Source organism: Rhipicephalus sanguineus, chromosome 10 (genome assembly GCF_013339695.2).
Source record: "Rhipicephalus sanguineus isolate Rsan-2018 chromosome 10, BIME_Rsan_1.4, whole genome shotgun sequence".
NCBI lineage: Eukaryota > Metazoa > Arthropoda > Arachnida > Ixodida > Ixodidae > Rhipicephalus > Rhipicephalus sanguineus.
In genome coordinates, this window is record NC_051185.1 from 80,540,881 (window position 1) to 80,548,813 (window position 7,933).

A 7,933-nucleotide genomic window follows, 5' to 3' on the forward strand; every position below is an offset into this window, starting at 1 on the left:
ATATTATGTACTTCAGCAGGGGCGTAGCAAGAAATTTTTTTCGGGGGGGGGGGGGGGTTCAAGCATACTTTATGTATGTTCGTGCGTGCGTTTGTATGTGTGCATGCCTATATACGCAAGCAAAACTGAAAAATTTTGGGGGGGGGGGGGGTTTAAACCCCCCTTGGCTACGCCCCTGTACTTCTGTATGTACCAAGTCCCTCAAGAAAAACTAATTCTGGAACGAAAGCACATGAAAGGAACTAAGACACAAATGAAACAGATTGGACGCGGCCATGGTGGTTGTGTTGGTCACGACGTACAGAGTGGCCGCGTTTTGTGCGCTCCGGCACGATCAGTTTCGGCATCGTCCTTAAAATTCCGTTATTAATATTTCAAATTACGTGCAATTCTTGCGATTAAAAAATGGGTAGGCGATAACTTGGCACGCAGTATACAACTTTCTAATAGAAGAAACAGCCTTAAAGACAATAATTAAAAAAAATTATTTACCTAGATTTTATTAATTAGCCGCAACAGTTTCTATTCAGCCACGGCAAAGTATTTCCGCCTTGACGTAGAGTTCGTATGCGAAAACGACTGACCCCTTATTGTCATAGGATTTCTTATAAAAAGTCTATATTGCTTAAAAGAACATCCTGTCTACGAAATTGTACATACATGCATCCATTTATTCATGACGAACATTCGATAGTCAACGATATGTCATGAAATTAATGCCCTGACTTGTGTCAAAGCAACGCAGTGCGGTGTATGCAGCTTACAGCTGAGTGCTTCGCACAATACGGATTCCCACAGTACGTGGGATTTGTCGGATATTTCACTGGAAATCTGAAGTGACCGTAAAAATCCTACAGCGAGCACTCGGATTGCACCAAGCCGAATATGCCAGTAGAACACGGCAACGCTTCGCGCGAGATTGCACTGGAAGTTCTTTGTGCGCACGTCCTTTAAACCGTTTCCGCAAACTTTGCATTCCGCAAACGTATCCAGGGCAACCTGGTCGCCGCTGCAAAGCGGAAGCAAGGTTGCTCGCACAATTCCAGAAGCGAAGTACGCTGCCCGTCCTAGTTCAGCCCGAATGTGCGGCTTGGCGGCGGAGGCAGCGAGGGTTATCCGGCGTGCAGCGAGTTGCTGGGAAATGACCTATGGAACGGACCAACCCTAGTCCAGATAACTGACTGACCGAAAAACATTTATTTACAAAGTAGTGAAGAGGAACGAACGCTATAGTGCGTCACCCTCTCCAGGGACACCTCGTGGGTCTGTCTCTACCACGCATTGCTCGTGGAAGCTACTTGCTCTCAGGGTCCGTAGATTTGAGCCGTTGATCAATGTGCTGGTGGACACATACGCCAGCGCTGAATAAACGCCTTTACAAAAGGAGTTGCTTACAGGGAGGGTGGGCAGCGGTCTTTAAGCTGCCGCCTCGTACAAACACTACGTGGGCTCCCTCTTGCAGGAGCCCATTGGCGTCGGCCGCAACCCAGGCCAGCTAGACCAAGGCCCGTTGGGACTTCAAGTCAGAGCAGCCGAGGAGGGCTGCCTCCCAGTCCTTCCGCGGGTTGGGTTCAGTCAAGGGGGTAGGTTTGGGGTCGACCAGTGAAATACGAATCCGCTGCCTGCGGATAAAACAAATGCAGGGGGTTTTACGTCCCAAGACAATGAATATGATTATGAGGGACGCCGTAGTAGAAAGCTCCGTTGTTGTTTAACGTGTACCTCAATCTAAGCGCAAGGGCCTCTAGCATTTTTCCTCCATCAAAAATGTGGCGCCGCGGCCAATCCCGCTACCTTCGGGTCAGCAGTCGAGCACCACAAATACTTGACAACCGTGGCGGGTCACTGCCGCGGAGAAAGAAATTCTGCTCCAAGCTAACAATTCTATCTATCTATCTATCTATCTATCTATCTATCTATCTATCTATCTATCTATCTATCTATCTATCTATCTATCTATCTATCTATCTATCTATCTATCTATCTATCTATCTATCTATCTATCTATCTATCTATCTATCTATCTATCTATCTATCTATCTATCTATCTATCTATCTATCTATCTATCTATCTATCTATCTATCTATCTATCTATCTATCTATCTAGCCGCCTATGTCTGCGCGGCTGTCCTGGTCGTCTCCATAACTTGTAATGTACCAAATTGGCACAGCAGGGGATCAGTGTATGACGAACACGATTGAATGATCATGACATGACTTACGCAAAACGCATGTCGCGTACGTCATGAAATCTCTTGCCTCAGTCACGTGTGGCATATAACCGCATGCCACAGTTCATTTTATGCGGGTATGTGCCACATAATGATTCACAGTCTCAATCAACACATTAACGGGGAATATACACAATGAAAGACAATGCAAATGAGGGAGCTGAAGACAGGACCCCCCTGGAAGACGCTCGACTGCCATCCACTCGTCCACGTGGTCCGCCAGAATCACGCAGTGCTCTCTTCATTTCTTATGAGGCTGGGCGATGGCCTCATGCTGACCGAGGACTGGCGTCAGGCTGATTGAGAGTCGCTTTGTGACACGCGAAGAAGCCACCGCTAAGTGCCCTGACGCATACGGCTATAGTACAGCTATGCGGACGTCGACCACTATACCGAACGTTGCCTCGATGGTGCGGAGAGCGTGTTATGTCATCCCGCATGCGATAACATAACTGGCTATAAGAACGAACAGGGAGACAGGTATCCCCTGACCACTGTAGCTAATATCAACGCAAGCGACAGTAGTTACCCTGCCGGCCTCAATTTACCTATTTACCTGAGCATCGGCAAGCCGTACATGATCACGGCCAACATCGACGTAAGCGACGGCCTCGTTAATTAAAACATGGGCACGTTGTGGTACATGACCGCTGTACCGTCGTAACATCTTGCGACTTTGGCTTGAATTTCCAACGTCCACGGTAGGCATTGTCGTCCCAGGAAGGGACGAAGCACTTCACTACCTCACACCCTCAATAGAATTGAAATGAGTTTCCGTGGGACTGCGAACCACCAAAACCACGCATACGCCATAAAAATATATGATGTAGGAGGGCACAGTTTACCCTTGCGCGAGGAAATGTCATTACTATATATAAGTCACAAAGGGCCGCATACGCCCAGGCAGTCTTCGGATACGATTAGCGCCATCCACTGAAGTTGGTCTACGTAGCACTTTCCAGGGCTACCACCCTCGATGGCCTATACATCACCAACCCAAATGTGACTTCAGGTTCCGACAAGTCGCCGGCTCTGTCGACACAGTTTTTTGAGGACACGACCCGGCTAGCACACATGCCTCAAGGCATTATCGTGGACCGGGCTACATCCTTCATTGGGTGCCACAACCCCAACAATCAATTAACTCACGCCGCCACTCTCAACGTACAGTCTGTGCACGTGCACGTGCACGACCTCGAAAAAGCCGTGCTGCTCACATAAAATGGCGTGTTAGCACTTTATGAAACCTGGAGCGATGAGCATTGTAATCACGGGACTCCAAGGTGTCGTCCGCAGCAAGCGGTTTCCTTGCAGGTGAGGTGACGTTTGTACATTTAAGAACACGTTGATGTGCAACTTCAACGTAGGCCGCATCCCGCTTCGCCGGCCTCCCGACACCGAACACACACACATAAACAGCGGAATCGTCGAGGTATGTGTTGCGCATATCAATCACAATAACAAAGACATTGCGCTCGCCACCATCCACGTTAGGACTGTCTAGAACCCCTTGCACACATTCACACGGGTTCGTGAAACGTGGGCGCGTTATCCATGATTACGCCGCAGTCCCCTTCCTGCCGCATGCTTCGCATTACATTACTTCGAATTCCACGGTCGTGGGATCTGTCGGATTATTCTGCTATATCATTGTCGCACCTAAGTTACCTTATGTTAATCTATGTGGAGCGAGCTGTCGGCTCTGAAGGATATAGGTTGCCTTAGACCGTCCCCCAGTTATTAGGGTTAAAGGAACATTAAAGTGGCAAGCCAATATTATAGTATTAGTAAACTACCTACACAATTCAAAAGCCATCACGCTTGCCACGAAAAGACGCTAGGTAAGTGCGAAAACGCGCAAAAACCAAATGCGAGTGACGACGCCATCTTGGTATTCCCGCACCGAATGTCGTGACGTCATATGTTTTTGCGGCATCCAGTAGGTCCTCCGTAGTTCCTAATCAGTAAAAGTGAAGTACATTGCCCTCTGAAAGGGCCTGAAACTCAACATACTGTTATGCTAGGGCTCCCAACGCAAACTTCCTTGCTTCGACAAGGCATTCAATCTGGTAGAACGTCTGATGCAACCAGCGTCAACACCAGCTGATGCAAAGACGCGGGAGTCTTAGGCAATCCCCGGCAACTCCGGCGCTGCGTCTGACGCAACCGACGGAAATCTCTCCCGCAACGTGCGGCAAGCCCAGCAAGCCCTCTCATCCGCGGATGCGGTTCGAGCCAGCGACCAACAGCGGTTCCTGATTGGAGGCTTCGAACTCCTGGCTGATGCAAGCGATCGCCCAGGGCTATAAAAGAACCAAGCTGCGCGGAGAGGTAGACAGCGAATGAAGAAATCCCGGGCCGTCGTCGCACCGCTGTGCGAGCCCAATAAGGTGTCGGCCCCAGCGCCGAATATGTAACGCCTCGGTATATATGTATATAAATTTGCCTTAACTCACCGTCGCCTTGATCGCTTCGTCTATCAGCTCTGCGCAGAAGCAGTCGCAAGCTGAGACACCTGTTACTCAAGTTTCAGAAAATTTCGTCTAGCCAGTGTCACCGAAAAAAAAAAAAAACACTTTGAAATCTATGACGGCACGTGCGGCAATTCCAGTGCGATATTTAGAAATGAAACTTTGACCTTACCTTTCTCGTCTAATAATCAACTAAGATGGTGAAATTATCGACTAAGGTTGCCTAAGGCAGGTTGACCAAGGCAGCTTAGCGGTAAAAAAAAAAACTTGGTTGTTTTGATCAGCGCTTGCGAACACGCGCAGTAGAGTAAAAAAGAAACCTGATGAAAAAGTGTGTCGACCTGCTTGCGTGTAGTTCGGGCAGCTGGCGACCCGAGCTGGCTGCAGCAAAATAAAAAGCGCACCATTGCACATCGGTAAAAACAATGAGACTCTGCTTGGCTGGTACTCGGCAATTTGCACAAACGATATTACATATATAGGAGGTTCACGAAAGTGACGTCGTGCGTCACTTACACGCACGATGTTCGTATCCGACAGGCTCCAAATGTAAAAACGCCCGTGTACTTAGATTTACGCGCACGTTAACCCTTGCAGCCCCGGTGTCCTATAAAAGAGGACACAATAAAAAGTGCTATGATGAGTGACATAAGTAACGAAGAAATTAAAAGAAGAGCCTGATGTATCCTCTGTACAGCTGTGCCTGCGTTTATGATAATTGATGATGATGATGATGTCCTATATCACTGACAGTGTCGCTCACCCTGGGGGACTTATCAAGAAATGAATAAATTTCTTTAAAAAGTGAACACACCTGAAGTGTACGGCTATTGAGAAACCGAGGAATATTGAATATAAATTCATATTAGAGAGGTGCGAATTTAGAGTCGAACCACAGTGATTGATAAAAATTTTTCAGCAGCGGAGTGGATGTCCATGTGACACTGGCCTGATCAGGAGTCTCGCAAGGACATAATATTTGAAGTAATGAAATCCAATCCAATTCAATTAAATGCTTCTTTCAGCGTGTTTTGCGTGAATAAACGGTACCAATGCATGACTAAAAAATTTGTGCAGTTGATTCGTCGTTGCCACAAAATGAACACAGAGAGAAACCAGCAAGAATACCAAATTTAAAATTTTGGACAAAAAGCGCTATTTTGTGCACATAACTTCCACTTTTCGTGCTGAGCAGAAACTTCCACGCCAAGGAAACAAGAGGCGCCGGTGTTCGTTTCGATGAGTGCTTAGAGCGTTGCCAGAGTCTTGATTTATTCCTCGCGGTCTCATTCTATCAGAGTTTATGAGTCCTCACGCCGGAATAATCGAGAAGATCGAACCACCAAGATCGAATTTTGGCCGAGTTGCCCACCATTTCTTTCATTTGACTAATCTGTGGCTAGGCACCCAGATTAGTCTAATTAGAGTTAAGTAAGCGATAATACGAATGAGAAGTGCGTAATACTTCACAACTGCTCAACATAAAGACAAAGCATTTATTCTTACGACCACTCTAGAGGTTGACAGGCTCAGCTTTCGGAATGCCTTTAAAACCGCCAGAAATTCCGCTATAGAAACAATTAAGAAATCGGGAACTCTAAGTGAGGATGACCAGCTCAAATTTCCGATCAAATACTAATGTCAGATGTGAGGAATCTGTAGCCATTACATTTGTAATGTTTACCCCTCTAAATGACCTTGTAGAAGACCGCTTATTATATTGCAGGCAACATTTTTGGCGTGTTCAATTACATTGGCCGGACTTTCTTCATCATCGCCTTCCTCGGAACTCTGCAATAGTTAGAGCGAGATTGAGGAAGATGAAACTACTCTGTTATTTAACATGCGTTTGGTCTAAGTTGTACTAGGCATGCTGTGCTTGAGACCCCCCGATATATAACATTTATAAGGTACTCGAAGCAGTACAAAACCGTCCAGCTCAACACATCTGCTCTGATTACTGATTTCGCAATAGCGTTACCAAACTAAACTCGTAGGAGCACAATTCGGTAACCTGAAACTAAGGCGCCTCAGAACTATTCAGTGGTTCCTTTCCCATAAGTTTTACCATTCCTTTCCTACACCTCGCTAGTCTTGCCTGCTCATCGTCGCTCTTGTTTGGTTCGTCGCGCGCACCAAACGAGACTAGTGCACCCGCCCTCAGCACAGACAGCTGCGCACCTACGCTCCTTCTTTCTGAAGACTCTAGGGGACTGGAACACACTACCCAAAGACGCTGTGCTCCACTCCGACTATATGCCTTCAACTATTCCATCGCAGCAGTGTCACCAAATAAAATCCACTCCTTCGTGTGAGACTCCGCACATGGGTATTTGATGCATTAAGAAACTGTAAATCAATTATATAAATAAATTATAATATAATCATTTGATTAATAAATAAAACGGTGGTGGTTTGGGCTAGATGGTACTACATGGTGCGCGAGGACAAAGCGCCAAGAAATGGACGACGTGAACGAGAGAGAGAGAGAGAAACAACTTTATTGACGGCACAGTGAGGTCGTTGAATTTAGCTTGCCGGTGGTTCCAATGGTGGTGGCAAGTAGCTCGCCACGACCTTTTCGGCCCAGTTAATAACTTCTGCCTGAATACGTTGGCCATTTGATACAGGCGCTTCTCTTTCGTCCGCCTTTGTAAGTGACTCCAAACATGGCAGATGCTCAGGCGAATATCCAGCCTTATATGGATGAACAATTCGTGTACGCGGGGTGTCGCTTGAGACAGAGTTTCGACAATTCGTCTTGTCTAGGTCAATGTAGCCACATGATGCTGCCTTGAAGAAGGCAAGACCGCTTGCCGAACCGTTCCCTCCAGTGACATTCCCTGTTGAACAACATTTGTCTCTTTGTGACCCGCTGTCTCTTCTGCGCTCTCGTCCGTGTCATCCGTTTCTTCCCGCTTTACCCTAAAATACCGCATGACTTCCACAAGTCTTCGCTTCTGGTCAGCTGTGAGGATACCAAACCAACAATCATTCTGCTGACTGCGCCGACAAGCGATAACTGGCTCATGATTATGTACTCTTACTCTGAACCCGGGCGCTAGGCTAAAATCGTATTTACTAACAACGTGTTAATGGCCAGGTTGGTGAATACTAGACATCTTCACTTTAGTGTTTATTATATACATATATATATATATATATATATATATATATATATATATATATATATATATATATATATATATATATATATATATATATATAAC